Raw genomic sequence first — 18,114 nt, 5'->3', positions numbered from 1 at the left:
ACAGGTAACAGATTCTGAAGAACTTCATCTGCTGTATGTTGTGCTCCAATAAACTGTTTGAGATCAAACACATCCATCTTCTGCTCTGATGTCAGCAACACATAAACCAGAGCTGACCACTGTGAAGAGGAGAGGTTGGTTTCTCTTATTTCTCCAGATTTCAGATATTCTTGGATCTCCTGCATCAGTGTATCATCACCCAGTTCATTCAGACAGTGGAACAGATTGATGGATTTCTCTGGAGAGTTATTCTCTCTGATCTTCTGCTTGATGGACTGAACTGTTTCCCCTTTGTTGTAGGAGCAGCTTCCTGTCTGTGTCAGTAGTTTCGTAAAAGAGTCTGATGGACTTTAGTGAGAGACCCAGAAGGAACCGCAGGAAAAGATCCAGATGTCCATTCTTACTCATTAAGGCCTCTTTTAAAGCTCTCTGATGCAGCTCAGATAATGAATTATATTTCTTCTGGTTAAAAGGCAACAGCCTCTTTTTGGTTTGGTCAAACACATTGATGTTGTTGATTGTACAGGAGAGGTGCACATATAGAGCTGCTAGATGTTCCTGAATGCTCAGATGAACAAAGCAGAAGACTTTCCCCTGATACAAGCCCAAACTCCTCTCTGAAGATCTGAGTGCACAATCCTGAATACACTGATGCTTCTGTCACATCAATGTCACACTCTCTCAGGTCTTCCTCATAGAAGATCAGGTTTCCTTTCACAAGCTGCTGGAAAGCCACTTTCCCCAGTTTGAGGGGATCATGTCTTCATCTGTCACATTCTTCTCATAGTCCTTCTTACGTTTGATGTTGGTCTGAAGGATCAAGAAGCGTGTGTACATTTGAGTGAGAGTCTTGGGGAATCTCTCCACTCTCTGCTTGACTCAACATCTTCTCCAGAACAGTGGCTGAGATCCAGCAGAAGACTGGGATGTGGCACATGATGAAGAGGCTCCTTGATGACTTCAGGTGTCTGATCATTTTTTTAGCAAATCTCTGATCACTGATTCTCTTCCTGAAGTATTCCTCCTTCTGTGGCTCATTGAAGCCTCGTACCTCTGTCACTCGATGGACACACTCAGAGGGGACGAGATCAGCTGCTGCTGGTCTGGAGGTGATCCAGATGAGGGCAGAGGGAAGCAGATTCCCCTCAATGAGGTTCATCAGCAGCACGTCCACTGAGGCTGTTTCAGATATATTACACAGTTTCACTTTGCTCTTAAAGTCCAGAGACAGACGACACTCATCCAGACCATCAAAGATGAACAACACTTTATATTCATCACTAGATATTTCTATTTCTTTAGTTTCAGGGAAAAACACATGAAGTAGATCTGAAAGACTGAGTGTTTTGTTCTTCATCAAGTTGATTTCTCTGAAAGGAAGTGGAAATATGAGCTGGACGTCCTGATTCTCTTTCCCTTCAGCCCAGTCCAGGATGAACCTCTGCACAGAGACTGTTTTTCCAATGCCAGCGACTCCCTTTGTCAGCACAGTTCTGATGGCTTTGTCTTGTCCAGGTAAAGGTCTAAAGATGTCACTGCATTTGATGGCTGTGTCCTCTGTTGCTGCTCTCCTGGATTGAGTCTCAATCTGTCTCACTTCATGCTCATAACTGATCTCTCCACTCTCGCTCTCTGTGATGTAGAGCTCTGTGTAGATCTCATTCAGCAGTGTTGGGTTTCTCTGCGTCGCTGTTCCCCTCATACAGACATGCAAACTTCTTCAGCAGATTTGATCTAAATGTGTTGAGGAATTTACGGCTGTAAAATAAAAATTCAACATTATTAGATGAGTTAAAAACCACAATGTTCTTATGTTGTAACACATGTTCAGATCATATCTCTCATTTCTCTCTACAGAAATATTATACCTGAGATCAGGCCGTGTATCTCCACTGTTAAGATTATTGGTTGAATCATAGACGCATCACTCTTCATAGACACACAGCTGGACTCTGCTTCTGGTCTCTTCTGATGAACTGAACTAAAACAGAGAAACACTGAAGTTCATTATTTAACACTACAACCTCCACAGGGTAAATTTTACCCATGGTTGTTTTTTGTTTTTAAATGTACATGATAGATTTAATACTAGAACCACCAGAGGTCACTGTATACCCTAAAAACCGCCAGCGGGTAGATTTTACCCACGTACAGACTACTGTTTTGATATGGCTAAATGAACATATCATTTCACTGTATTATGCCACTGACTTCACACAGAAGTGTCTAGAATCATAAAATGATTATGTCATTTCATCAATTATATTTTTATCCTGTTGTGTTTATGTTCAAGACTTCTGGATCTGGATTAGTGTTTCTAATACCTGCCTTCCATAAATTGTCAAATTTACCCACCTATATAATGCATGTGTTTTTGCTCTGCTTATGTTTCAACATTGTACATTGATAGCCAACGCCTTTCACTCACTGAATTAGTGGTTATCAGTTTCATAAATAAAGTAAATAAGATGATTTCTGGATGCCGAAGAGGTATTAGAAACACTAAATGCCATGAGTGATGGAGAGTCTGATGTGTCCTGGGTTGGCCCAGCATCTGACAGTGATCCAGATATCATATTTACATGTTTTAGCCTACTCAGAAATGTTCAAAACTTTGGATTATTTCATTTTTGTTTTGCCATTTCTATCGTTTTATGTTCCACCACTACTGTGTTGCTATTTATTCTAGTCTACCCTGTTTCCTGAAAAAAAACATACTGATCTGATGTAATGAATATATTAAAAAAAATTGATTACCCGAAGCTTTATTGGTGTTCTCTTGTTCAAATTATAAATGACATAACTAAAACAAAATTAATAATTAATTAGGTGAAGCGTGTGCACTTGAATTGTCATTGCGTCATGAACTAATATTATGAATTATTATGCTCATTAAGGTGTCTATAGGCTATTTTAGTCATTTAAATAACATGGGTTATCTTATATATATTGATTAATGACATTGTGTATCATAATTTTTCACCACCTAAATTGTATTTTACTTCCTTCTAATTCTTGTTGTCAGTACAGGTTTGTTTAGTTTATTACATTTACATTACATTTAGTCTTTAGCAGACGCTTTTATCCAAAGCGACTTACCAAATGAGGACAATGGAAGCAATCAAAAACAACCCAAAAGAGCAATGTATATAAGTGCTATAACAAGTCTCCAGTTAGCCTAAACACAAGTATACCTAGCAAGGGCTTTTAAATAATATAAAAAAATAAAAAGAAACCAGATAGATAGAAAAATGAATAGAGAAAACTAGTGTTAGCGGTCTTTTTTTATAATTGTATAATAAATGAAAAGAAAATCGATAGGATACAAAAGAGTTAGAAAGGTAGTTATTTTTTTTTTTTTTTTTTTTTTTTTTTTAAATAGAATTAGATATTAGTGAGTGAAAAAGTTAGAGGGTCAAATAAAGATGGACGAGATGTGTTTAAGCCGATTCTTGAAGATGGCTAAGGACTCAGCGCTGCACGGGACTGAGTTGGGCAGGTCATTCCACCACTAGGAGGGAACATTTAATTTAAAAGTCCGTAAAAGTGCCTTTGTGCTTCTTTGGGATGGCACAATCAAAGCAATGTTCACTTGCAGAACGCAAGCTTCTAGAGGGCAATAAGTCTGAAGTAATGAATTTAGGTAAAGGGGTGCAGAGCCAGTGGTGGTTTTGTATGCAAACATCAATGCCTTGAATTTTATGCGAGCAGCTATTGGTAGCCCAGTGCAAATTGATAAATAGAGGTGTGACGTGTATTCTTTTCGGCTCATTAAAATTAATCTTGCTGCCGCATTCTGGATTAATTGTAAAGGCTTGATAGAACTGGCTGGGAAGACCTGCCAAGAGAGCATTGCAATAGTCTAGCCTGGACAGAACAAGAGTTGAACAAGGAGTTGTGCAGCATGTTCGGAAAAGAAAGGGCCTGATCTTCTTAATGTTGAATAAAGCAAATCTGCAGGAACGGACAGTTTGAGCAATGTGGTCTGAGAAAGTTCGCTGATCATCAATCAAAGCTCCAAGGTTTCTGGCCTGTTTTTTGAAGGAGTTATGGTTGATGTGCCTAACTCGATGGTTGAAATTGTGATGATTGAAAACAATGGGGTTTGCTGGAACCACAAGCAGTTCTGTCTTGGCAAGGGTTGAGTTGAAGGTGATGGTCCTTCATCCAGCAAGAAATGTCTGTTAGACAAGCTGAGATGCGAGCAGCTACCGATGGATCATCAGGATGGAATGAGAGTAGAGCTGAGTGTCATCAGCATAGCAATGGTATGAAAAGACAAGCCATGTTTCTGAATGACAGAACCTAATGAGGCCAACATAATGATGCCATGTAGACAGAGAAGAGAAGTGGTCCAAGAAACGAGCCCTGAGGCACCCAGTAGTTTAGATGTTGCGACTTGGACACACTCACCTATCCAAGATACTTTGAAGGACCTATCTGATAGGTAAGACTCAAACCACTGGAGTGCGGTTCCTGAGATGCCCTTTGTCAGTAGGGGGTTGACAGGAGGATCTGGTTGATTAACCGTGTCAAAAGCAGCAGATAGATCAAGCAAGATAAGTATTGAAGATCTGGATTCCGCTCTTGCCAGTCTTAGGGCTTCAACAACTGAGAGCAAGGCAGTCTCAGTTGAATGTCCACTTCTGAAGCCAGATTGGTTGCTGTCAAGGAGGTTGTTCTGTGTGAGAAAAGGTAGAGACTTGGTTGAATACAGCTAGTTCAAGTGTTTTTGCAATGAAAGGAAGAAGGAAAACGGTCTGTAGTTTTCTAAAAGAGATGGGTTGAGGATGGGTTCTTAAGGAGTGGAGTTATACGAGCCTGTCTAAATGATGAGGGGAAAACACCTGTATGAAGGGATGTGTAATGATGGGAGGTGAGTGCAGGTACAACTGCAGGAGAAATGGCTTGAAGGAGATGAGATGGAATAGGATCAAGTGGACAAGTAGTAGGGATGATTGGAAAGGATAAGTTTTTTGAGACTTCTGCCTCAGAGAGTGAAGAGAAGTGAATAAGTGTATGTTTGTTTGTGAGATGTGCTTGATGGATTGTGGTGTGGAAAATTGTGCACTGATGTTTTTTTCTATTTTATTAATGAAAAAAACGTGGCAAAAGTCGTCAGCTATTAGAGATGAAGCAGGAGGGGGGATGTGTTGTGAATTTGACCCTTATCTTTCATTTTTCCTTTTCTTTTTCCCATATATATATGTACTACATATCCCACAATTCCAAGCAGACTACAAATACCCATGCAAGTGCACTACTACATTACCCATACACTCCTGGTCAAGGCCTATAAATAGACCTCACTTCCTTCCTTTGTTCTCTCCTTTTCTTGAGTGTGGGTGTGGTGGGTTTTTGCTTGAATGGACACCTAACCATGTCCTTTGAGTCCTTTTCCTCAGGATGCGTTAATGACTTAAGACCATCTTGTACATCTTGTACACGTTTGTCCATCCAGTTCATCCTGTCCATCTAATAACATCTGTCCATCTCCATGCTATGGGAATTGTCTATGAATAATCATCTTGAACTTAAAAATAAAAGAGAGCAAAGGACTGGTATCTGTCCCGTGTTTTAATCAGACACGCCATTAAGTTTCTACACCTCTGATGAACTTTGGATATATTAACATCTGATATCGTACAAATGGTCCTTCGAGCCGGGAGTAAGACCCCAAAGTAAGGAAGGGCCCAATTGTGGACCAGGAAGGAGTTGACTGTTAAGTGACACACCTTTATATGAGATAGGAACAATTGAAAAACTATTCTTTTCTTTCCATTATGCTCCACGATATGATGAGGAAATATACCATGACTCATTTGATAAGTCATGAGAAAGTTCCACTTTGGAAACATAACCAGATTTCTCCTCCAACTTAGCAATTTCTTGGTCATACACAGCAAGCAGTTGTGGGATTCTTTGGAGGCGACGCTCGATACATCTGAGAGAAGACATAACTGCATTTGGTGAGGCTCGTAACTTCATGGCGGAAGCAGCACGCAAATAACGGAGTGGCATACCTTTTCACACCATCCACATCAACTATTTTAGACTTGGAGGCCAACAAATCCATAGCTCCTTGGTCCTGCTTGGACCTAGTAATGACCTTTTCATTCCGGAAAGGAAGGATGTCTACCTCCCATAGTTTCTCCACATCGTGGGCGAAGTTCTTCTAATGGCATTAGCGATGGTAAAAAGACACTGCATCTCATCGGTGTTAGGAATTGGTATTGGGCCTTGAAGTACCCAGCCTAACCTGGTCTGGATTGCTGCTGGAGATTTAGGAGGCCCAAAATACACCTGATCGATTGGGTTATCAGGTGTGGGTAGTCTGCACCAATAAGAATAAGTGGTTGGACATTAGTGAAAGCTGGAAGGGGTAAGTCCCGAAGATGTCTGAAGCGTCTCTGCAAGATCTCAACCGGATAAGTCTGTTCTGCCAGTCCCAATCTGGTGGCAGAAAAAAAGCATTGGAAATGGAATACTTCTTCTCTGGATTGACCATGGAAGATTATTTCAAAGGTTACAGAAGAGCCTTCAATCGTGCGAGAGTGTCTTGACGTACAGTTCTAACGATTAGGGAGACTCGGTTACCCCATTGAGGCCCAAAATAATCAGATGCTTGAGATAGCAGCATGGTGCGTTCTGATCCATTCATCCAGGATGGCATAGGTTTGCAAGGATCTGCCTTTGTAATGGAGAAGTACTTCAACAACTTTAAGCAGTACCTTCCCAGAACCTCCAAGGCGACTAAGATAAAATGTACCGTTATCCTGGTCGCGACAATTAACTCCATGAAGAATACCAAGATGTCTGCCTTTGCACTGTGGACAAGGCTTTTTCAAGTCACAGTTGACGGCTAGATGTTTAAGCCCGCATCTCCAACATCTTTTGCTCTCTCTAATCCATGCATCCTTCCTGGTCCACAATTGGGCCCTTCCTTATTTGGGGTCTTACTCCAGTTTCGTCAGTGCCAAGTGGCAATTAGTGGGGACATCAAATCTATGTTCCACCAAGTTAGGCTACTACCAGAAGACCGTTCTCTTCTACGCTTCCTGTGGCGCAACATGCAGAGGTCAAACCCACCTGACATCTACGAATGGCAAGTTTTGCCCTTTGGCACAGTATGTAGTCCATGTTGCGCAATATATGCTTTACAAAGACATGTCCCCATGATCACAAAGAAGGATATGAAGATGTAGTGAATTCTGTACTTCAGTCATTCTATGTGGACAAACTGTTTAGAGAGTTTCCCAAATGTGCAAACTGCAAAAAACTTCCTAGACCGAATGCGTTCTTTACTGATGAGTGGAGGATTTGAAATCAGACAGTGGGCAAGTAACCTGCCTGATGTTGTCAGACACCTTCCTCCTGAAGCCAGGTCTGAGAGTGCTGAACTGTGGATCAATCAAGGTCGTTTGGATCCTAAAGAAGGAGCTCTGGGTCTGAGTTGGCACTGTCCCTCTGATTCATTAGGGTATCGATCCCGAATTGTGGAGTATAAAGCAACAACCCTGCGCAATATATATAAAGTCCTCGCCAGTCAGTATGACGCCTGGGTTATATCTCCCCCTTTACAACGCGAGCTAAGGTCATCATACAACAATGCTGGATTGAAGTCCAGGGGCTGGGATGATCCCCTTATGCCAGATCCTATTCAACAGGCCTGGAAGGCTTGGGAAAACGAGCTCCCTGATCTGTCATTGATACAGCTTCCTAGATGTTATTCAACCTTGCCTTCCAATCAAATTACATCTAGAGAGTTGCATATATTTTGTGACGCCTCAGAGAGTGCATATGGGTCAGTAGCCTATTGATGATGGAAAATGACAAGGGTGTGGTACATACTTCCTTCATCATGGCAAGATCTCGAGTGGCCCCTAAAAGGCAAATATCCATCCCTCGTCTGGAACTTTGCGCTGCTCTAACAGGTGCACAGCTTTGTAAACTCCTGCAGAACGAATTGACTCATCCTTTGACAAATATTGTCCTATGGTCAGATTCAAACAACCGTCTTGTCTTGGCTGCATTCCCTCTCCTGCCGTTACAAAGTTTTTGTAGCTAATAGAGTCACTGAAATCCTGGAACTTACTGATCCCTCTTCTTGGAGGTATATTCCTTCTGCACAGAATCCAGCAGATGACATTACTAGAGGTAAAACTCTTGTTGAGTTAGCCAAACCTGCTCATAGATGGCGACAAGGCCCAATGTTTCTGAAATGTCCTCCACATGAATGGCCAAAAAATCTAGTGTCCAGACCTGCTAGTCCTGATCCTGAGCTCCGCAAGCCACTCTTTGTGGCTTAACACAAGTGGATGATTTCGTATTCCCAGAGATCCTTCCAGTTTCAAATCACTGTCAGAGTTACAGTCCGCAACAAATCAGTTACTGCTACAACATAGGGAGGACTCCTGTGATGCCTCTTCAGTCCAAACCCTTCTTTTGAGAGAAGCCCAGCAACAAAGTTTTCCCTCTGAGTATCAGTGTTTAAAGGAAGGAAAAGCCCACTGAACCTCAAAGTTGTCTCCTCACACTTTCTCCTGAATTCAATGAAGAAACAGGACTTATTGTAGTGGGAGGTAAGCTCAGGCGTGTAGAGGATATGGAACCTGGAATGGTTCATCCAATTGTACTCGACCCTAAACATACATTATCCCATTTAATTATCAAGGACTGTGATGAGAAACTTTTCCATCCTGGTCCAGAGAGAGTTTTCTCAGAACTTCGGCGCAATTACTGGATAATTAGAGGGGAGACAAGCCGTAAAAAAACATCAGTGGTCTTGTTTACAATGTAGAAAGTGGAGAGCTAAGCCATCTATCCCTCAAATGTCAGATCTGCCAAGCTCCAAGCTCCGGTTGTTTAAACCTCCCTTTTGGTCCACCGGAATGGACTGTTTTGGTCCCTTTCATGTCACTATTGGCCGTAGAACGGAGAAGAGATGGGGCATTCTGTTTAAATGCCAGACCACTCGATGTCTGCATCTTGATTTGTTGAGCAGTTTAAATGTGGACAGCTTTCTAATGGCCCTACGCCGCTTCATATCTAGGAGAGGAAGGCCTTATGAGATTCTTTGTGATCAAGGAAGTAATTTCCGTGGAGCTGCAAGAGAATTAAAGGAAGCTTTCCAAAACCTTACCACTGAGTTGCAAGTCAAGTTGGAAAAGTCAGCAGATTAAATTCAAGTTTAATCCACCACAAGCTCCTCATTTTGGGGGGGGGTCATGGGAAAGAGAGGTCCGTTCAGTTAAAAAACAGCTCTTCGGGTGGTACTTGGCAGTCAAACAGTATCAGCAGAGAAGTCCTACAAACAGTTTTGACTGAAGTTGAAGGAGTGTTAAATTCGAAGCCACTTGGTTACGCCTCTTCAAACATTTCAGATCTCGACCCCATCACTCCAAATCTCCTCCTCATGGGGCGGCGAGACTCTTCTCTCTACCTCAGGTGATTTATGCCAACACTAAGCTCTTTGGCCGCCGATCTTGGCGCCATAGCCAGGTCCTCGTGGACCAGTTCTGGACATCCTTTATCCGATATTATCTACCAGGTCAGCAGCTCCGTCAAAAATGGAACCGAGAACAACCTAATCTAAATGACTCTGCTGTCGTGTTAGTTATTGATTCTCAACTCCAAAGAGCATCATGGCCCATTGGTAGGGTAGTACGTCTCTTACCTAGTCAGGATGGGGCGTTTAGAGTAGCTGAGATTGTTATCAATGGAAAGACATATGTACGTCCAGTTGCTAAGTTGATTCCATTACCTAAAATAGATGAGTGATAGCGAATACTTGATTGTATTCGGGGGGCGGCTGTTGTGAATTTGACCCTTATCTTTCATTTTTCCTTTTCTTTTTCCCATATATATATGTACTACATATCCCACAATTCCAAGCAGACTACAATACCCATGCAAGTGCACTACATTACCCATACACCTCCTGGTCAAGGTCTATAAAATAGACCTCACTTCCTTCCTTTGTTTCTCTTCCTTTGGTGAGGGTGTGGGTGTTTGAATGGACACCCAACCATGTCCTTTGAGTCCTTTCCTTAGGATGCGTTAATGACTTAAGACCATCTTGTACATCTTGTACACGTTGTCCATCCAGTTCATCCTGTCCATCTAATAACATCTGTCCATCTCCATGCTATGGGAATTGTCTATGAATAAATCATCTTGAACTTAAAAAATAAAAGAGAGCAAAGGACTGGTATCTGTCCCGTGTTTTAATCAGACACGCCATCAAGTTTCTACACCTCTGATGAACTTTGGATATATTAACATCTGATATCCTACAGGAGGAGGAGGACAAAGGAGTGAGGACAATGTTTTAAAAAGTATGCGAGAGTTAGACGAATTGTTAATTTTGTTATGGTAGTATGTCTTTTTAGCAGTGGAGACATTAGCAGAAAAGGAAGAGAGGAGTGACTGATACACATTAAGGTCAGTAGTATTTTTGGATTTGCACCACAACCTTTCAGCAGCTCTAAGCTTAGAACGGTGTTCGCGTAGAACATCAGATAACAAAGGGGCTGAAGGGGTGGTACGGGCTGGCCTGGAAGACAAGGGGCAAACAGTGTCTAAACAAGATGTAAGAGTGGAGCAGAAAGTATCAGTAGCACTTTATATTTCTAGTTTATATTGACCGTTATGAAAAGTGATTAGTGTAAGCTGCATAAAAATCATCTTGAACATAAAACAACAGGATAAAAATATAGTTGATGACAAGACATGATCATTTCATGACTCTAGACACTTCTTTGTGAAGACAGTGGCATAATACAGTGAAATAATATGTTGTTCTTTAGCCATATCAAAACAGTAGTCATGTGCGGGTAAAATTGATCCGCTGGCGCTTTTAGGTTACAATGACCTCTGGCAGTAAAATGTGTAAAATGACTGTATGCAACAAATCATCTATACATTTATCATTATCAAATTCACTTTGGGGGGGGGGGGGGGGTGACTGTGATTTCTCTTTTTTTAACGTTAGTGTGTAATGTTGCAGTTTGAGCATAAACAATATCTGCAAAGTTACGACGCTGAAAGTTCAATGCAAACGGAGATATCTTTTAAAATTATGCCATTTAATGTCTACAAAAACGGCTGGCAGGGACTACAAGAAGTTACTTCCCGAAATTTACATAAACCCAGCTTTATACTCACTTATATACTATTTATACAAAAACTGTGAACTTAACTGTGATAATATGTGACAATATTAAAAGTCATGTTATAATAATATTTTCATACAAATGTTATACCTGAGATCAGGCTGTGTATCTCCACTCTTAAACTTCATTGGCGGATCCATAGACGCGTCACTCTTCACAGACACACAGCTGAACTCTGCTTCTGATCTCTTCTGATGAACTGAGCTAAAACAGAGAAACATTGAAGTTCTTCATTTAAATGACTGTATGCAACAAATCAACTATACATTTATTATCAACATTCACTTTAAAGAGCACTTTATAGTCATTTCATGTACTGTGTTTATACAAAAACTGTAAACTCAGCTGTTATAATATGTGACAATATTAAAAGTCATGTTATAATCCTATTTTCATCCAAAGTTATACCTGAGATCAGGCCGTGTATCTCCACTCTTAAACTTCATTGGTGGATCCATAGACGCGTCACTCTTCACAGACACACAGCTGAACTCTGCTTCTGATCTCTTCTGATGAACTGAACTAAAACACACAACAGATTTAATCCATTTCATGTACTGTGTGTTATGAGAATCAACAGTAACACTTTATAATAACTTTCATTAATAAATCATTAACAAACATTATACAAGACGCGTATATGCTACAAAAGATCATTAGTTAATATATATTCATATTATATACTAGAAACATTAGATAATGTGCTTGTTAGTGTTTAAAAATGTATTTAATAAAAATTACAGATCATTATTTAATGTAAATTAAAATGCTTACAAATGTCATTAAACTTTCAAATTATCAAATGGTTTGAACTTTGAATGATTTTGACAGATGGTTTACAATGATTTAAAGCTTCATTAATAAATCATTAACAAACATTATATAATGCTTAACTGATCTTGAATTAATGCTTACTATTAATGCTTATTTATACTATAATGCACTTTTCAAAATCTACAAATAATTTTAACAGAAATTATACAATGATGACAACCTTATTTGTTAAGTAATTCAATACTAACAAATATCATGGAAATTACACATTTCGTGAAAAAATTAGCTTAAATTTACAGATTAAGCTTATTTTTTCACAAAATCTGTAAATGTAGAAAATGGCATTAATTTCAAGAAAATACTTGTTTATTTATCAAAACTATGTAATTATAACCATACACTTTTGACCCCTTAACCAACCCTTAAATCTACCCACACACCAAACCTGTCCCTAACCTTCACCCGTATCACTCCTCAATAACAGAAGTGCTGTGAATTAACACAAGCTTTTAATCATTCTATACCATCTGTTAAAATCATTTGTAGATTTTCAATTTTCATGCATGATCTTATGAATTAAAAGTTTAATGACATTTGTAAGCATTGTAATTTACATTAATTATCTGTTGATCTTCAGGTACGAAGTGTAGTAAACACTAACAAGCAGATTATTTCATGTTTCTAGCTGTGTGAATATATATTAACTAATGATCCACTAAGCATTACATAACGTTTGTTAATGATTTATTAATGAATCTATTATGTGTTGTCGAATCATAATATAAAATCTTCATAAGGTATTAGCCTACTTATTAAAAGCAGGCACGAGGGCTTTATGGTGTTATTGTTTTCAATAAATATGAAACTTTATTTATGTATCATGTAGACAGTCATCTCTTCTATATCATAATAGTTTATTCAATGTGTTTCTCAAAGTACCTGTGTGCTGGAAACAAATCTTCATCTCCAGAAGTTTGTGTTTCATCCATGATGGATCTGAACAGTTTGATCTCCACTGACTCTACATGGAGAGACAAACAATCACACAAACTAATCAAAGCTAATCAAACAGCCTTCATCCGCCTTATTTTGGAAGTAACATTTTCTGTGAATGAGTGAGATTTTGATGATCAGCCGCTACAGTTAAAGGGTAAATACAGGAAACGGAATAAAACTGTGCGCTACAAACCAGTTCTATGCTTATAATAATGAATTAAAATAATTAGATAAATACCAGTGTGCGGTATCGAGCAGCATAACGTAGTGTTTTTGAATCGCTAAATAACGGAAACGAAACCCAGCCGGCACATGACCAACCTTCAACGCTGAAATATGGTTGAAATAAGGTCAGTTGTGGTTTCAACGTTGAAACAATGTTGATATAACGTTTAAAACTGAACAGTTGAAAAACTGCCGGCACACGACCAACCTTCAACATTGAAATATGGCTGAAATAAGGTCAGTTTTTTAACGTTGAAACAACGTTGAATTATTTAATATTTGCCTGTTACTTTTTTTTTATTTTGAGTGAATCTGAGTTGTGACATGTCAATGGAGAACAAAAACTGTAATGTGAACACAAGAAGGGTCAGATGTGCTCTGCGAGGTCCTGCAAACATACTGGCAAAATGAGGTAGGAAAATCACTATCTTTATTATCTTTTGAAAATAGTAAAATATATCGTAACGTTACCAGAGTTTACAAATGGATAACAAGGACATGTATCCTGCAGAAGATAAATACCTGTGTGTGTATTTTTGTATTACTTTATCACAGATGCTCAAGTTAGATGCTCATCTGATGTTGTTGTGTTGCTGGTAAATTATGTGTTAATGTCTGTCTTTTAAGATTTTTTTCCACATTTTCCTGATATGAATCCCATGCAGTAGGTGTGTTATATATGTTTTTATACTTATAATAGCCTCAAAGTGTTTTCTGAAACATATAATTGCAAATGTTTGTACAATTTAAATGAATTAATGAAAATAAATTTAAAAATGAATTAGGATTGTTTAAAGCAGTGGTTCTCAAAGTGTCAGGCCCCCTCTAGTGGTACGGAGAGGAATCACTAAATTAAATATTAATTAATGTTAATACATTTTAATTTAATCTTTGAGTAAAGGTTTTTTTTTTACATTTAAGTACAGTACAGTTATGTAACTTTTGTTACAACACATTTTAATTTAAACTTTAAGTTTTCATTTACCTGTATGTAAGCACAGTGCAGTGTTAATGTTCAAACTGTGTATTCACAGTGTTAAAGTGGCTGACAACAATAAATATTCTTATTAGGAATAAAACTGCCTCATATTTGAACTATAGCTGAAGCTGAATAGTTAGGCCTACTATGCTGTTGAAATTTAATGTTGGTCATAATGGTGGAACTTAGAGAGACAAATATTTTCTGAAGTAGTACTTGGTATAAAAAGTTTGAGAATCAATGGTATAGAATGAAATCCTGCTTTTTAAGAACTTTTCATGAAACCATTTCTTCTTTCCTCTTGTCGAGTCATCAAGGATCCAGCTTATTATTGAAACAATGGTAAGAAATAGTTCATCTGCTACATTGCACTGTCACTTCTGATAGAGATTCATCAACCTTTTGTGATAGGCTTTGATTTTACCTAGTTTAATAAAAATGTACTTAATTTGATTTGACTTGTTTTACTACACTGTATTTCTAGTGTTCTGATTAAAACAGTGTAACTGGGGGATCTGAAAACACTGCTTGTGAATAATTTGTTAATATTGTAAACTTTCATCTGAATACATTAAATAAGTGTTTACTGAATAATATTGTTCACCACTTTTACAACCCATCCCCACTTGTTATTGAACTGTAAAGTGAAAATATTGTGTGAATTATTTTGCATTCAGTTTTCAGTTAAATATATTTCACAATATCAAAGTTAATATTTTATGAGGATTTATTTTTGGTGTTTTTGTTTATATATGACAGTACAGAAAGTACACAAGTGGGAGAGAGTGGAGGGGACGGCGTCAGAAAGCACCTAGAGCTGGGACTCTTTCGAGGATCACCCGAAGCATAACCACACTATATGCACAAGGTTGTTGGTTCTAACATTTTAGAGTCCCCTTCGGTAGAAATCACATTCTCCGTTCCCCACGGTAAAAAAAGACAGTCTCGGGGGTTCACCGTTAGAAAGGACCCTTGGAATTGTCCTAACCTTCCCTGCCCTTACAGCGTCCCTGGTTGAAGGTTCCCTTCTCGAACTGTTCAACACATTTTCACTGTACAAATGTACACATCTCTTGTAATGAGACACAATAGTAAAACATGTTTTTTACAGGAACTGTAGTTTTCCACCAAAATAAAAGATCAACTGGTTTCCGTCATAAAGCTACAAGGGTTTCTCTTGCAAGTGCAGCACAAAATATGCATTTATATGCAAAAATATGCAAAATTATTTGACAAAAACCTTTAAATATTATTGTATTTGGATTGTTCTTCTACATGTTTTTAACAATACATCCATACATACTCTGCAAAATAAAGTTTGGGATTATTTCCATCTGTTTTATACAGTATGTTTCCAAAATAAAACTGTTGTGTTTTACAATTTTGAGCATGTGGTAGTTTATTGAAGTTGATTGTAAAGCCATTGCTGCCAGTCATTTGATTTTTAACCTTTATACCTTTGTCAAAAAATCCTATTGGAATTTCAGTTTATCCTTTTGGATCTTACTGGATTCTTAGAATCCTATTGGACATTCTGATTGATTTTAATGGAATTTCACTGTGTCCTGTAGGATTTTATTTGATGCTTAGAATCTTATTGGACATTGTGTTTTATTTAATGCGATTTAAATTTTTCATGTAGGATCTTTTATTGATTTGTATCATATTGGACATTGTGATTTTTAAATGGAAATTCACTTTGTCCTGCAGGATCTTATTTGATTCTGTTAATTAATTACTTTTTAAGAGTAACTTTACATTTTTAGAGTAACACTGTGTGTGTGTGTGTGTGTGTGTGTGTGTGTGTGCTTGTAACCTATAAAAATGCAGCCTACATGAATATACACAAATATAAAAACTGAAATTCCTAATACAGTAAGGCAAATATAATAAATATGATATTTCATAATGTCCGAATAAGTGTATAATATGTGACTAAAAATTCATAGAAACACAAACATCTATAATGGTACGCTTCCCCTTTAAGAAATCCGGTCAAAGAGGAGAGGAAGCTGAGGAATCGAGTGATTAACGTTGTTTAACTTGTTAAAAGTTTATTTAAAGACGCTAAAAAGGAAGAAATAACGATACTTATCTGAGCTGCATCCTAAACAAACAATTTTGAGTGAATTAACTATATCTGTTGGTGAGTTGTTGATCTCGTTACTGTATCTGCTGATTAGTATAGGAGTCTGCATTACATAGCAAAATTGTTTAACAACTGATATTAATGAAATATTAATGTATACTGTTTATAATAAAATTTAAATTGTATAAAACACTGGAGTGGTGAGTACAAAATGCCTGTTCGGACACCATTTTGAGCTGTTTTGAATTGTGGTTTACGTTTTTGTGTAGCGCTGTACTTTAATTATTTGTATTGATGGAGTAATATGTTCTGTTGTCCAGGTCAGGTTTTATGTTCCAGTTAAAAAGTTTGACATGGGACAACAATTCTCCCGTGATATGTGTGTGTGTGTGTGTGTGTGTGTGTGTGTGTGTGTGTGTGTGTGCATGGAGAAGACGCTGACAAGAGAATAATATGGCGAGCCTTTGTCAGCGAGAGGACCTGTTGCGTTGCCTGGTAACCAGTTGACCATATGCATGGAGCGCTCTTTATAACTTCCGCATAAAGATAAGCCAGCTCGTAAACTTCCCGTAAAGCTGATGTAATGTTGTGGTTTATAGGTACAGAAACCTCTCCTGCCTAGTTCTTGTTAGAAATTGAAAAAAAATAAAAAAATAAAATAAAAATTGCAACATGATAAATAATGATAGCATAAAAGTAATGATAGATTATGGCATTATGTTTTATGTTATTTCACAACAAATATTTTTATATGCCGAGCCTGGTAATCCCAGGTGATTACCTAGACATGTAATGACATTAAAATGCTGACAACTAAGCACTATAGTAACTGTTTAGGCCAGTGGTGCTCAAACTTAACCAGCATTAAGATTCAGTAGCATAGTAGACCTAACTATTCAACTACAGACAGTTTTATTCCTAATAAGAATATTTACTGTTGTCAGCCACTTCAACATTGTAAATATACAGTTTGAACATTAACACTGCACTGTGCTTACATACAGGTAAAATAAAAAAAACGTAAATAATGATTAAATTAAAATGTGTTGTACCTAAAAGTTAAATAAAAACTGTATTGTACTTAATCTTTATTTGAATAAAGTTGTTTTTACATTTAAGAGAAAATGTATTGTGTTTTAACATTAAATTATAATTAACTTAGTGATTCCTCTGTGTACCACTAGAGGGACTCGTACCACACTTTGAGATCCACTGGTTTAGGCTAACATTAGAGATGCTATCTCCCAAATGACATCATAATGGTATGATTGATAATCAGTTACTAACCTTCATAGTCATGAACACATTTTAAACACTTAGAAATATTTGCCCTCTCAACTCTATACCTGTGCAGTACAATTCACTTTAAAGATTTTAACTCAAAATTTGTGTACTTTTATTGTACTGAAGTATAAAGTATAGCAAGTGCAGGAATCACAAAGTCTCATGTCATTTAATAAAAAAAAATGCTCTGACACCAACAGCGTATAAGGAAGAACTAGTTAACTACAAATAAAATAAGTTAAATATTAATGGTATAACAATTAAAAAATGCATTAAATATTTTGAAATATTTTTAGATTAAATTTAGTAACTACATTTTTAAAGTTTTGTCTTTAACTGTAAAATATATTCAGTCAACACAGACTTGTTACTGTTGTAGTTTTACAACTCTGGATTTAGTCTGAATCACTTAATGGACCGCTCTATTTTGACATTGGCTTGTCTTCCGTTATTACTGTCAATCATAGCAATGAGTCCAGAACAATTTAGCAGATTTACCTGCGTAATATTTAACACCCACGTTTGTCATTCCTGAAATGGTAAATGTGCAAGTTGGTCCTCTTAGATAAACAAAAATTTTCTTCAAATTGTGA

The 18,114-nt window shown here is 37.7% G+C and overlaps 1 pseudogene; it reads right to left on the bottom strand.

The window, feature by feature from the left end:
- Positions 1-995: 995 nt before the first annotated feature.
- LOC122144432 lies at positions 996-1,894 on the bottom strand (annotated as a pseudogene).
- Between the last annotated feature and the right edge of the window lie 16,220 nt (positions 1,895-18,114).

This window comes from Cyprinus carpio, unplaced genomic scaffold (assembly GCF_018340385.1).
Source record: "Cyprinus carpio isolate SPL01 unplaced genomic scaffold, ASM1834038v1 S000006675, whole genome shotgun sequence".
Lineage (NCBI taxonomy): Eukaryota > Metazoa > Chordata > Actinopteri > Cypriniformes > Cyprinidae > Cyprinus > Cyprinus carpio.
This window is presented reverse-complemented; position numbering and strand designations above follow the sequence as displayed.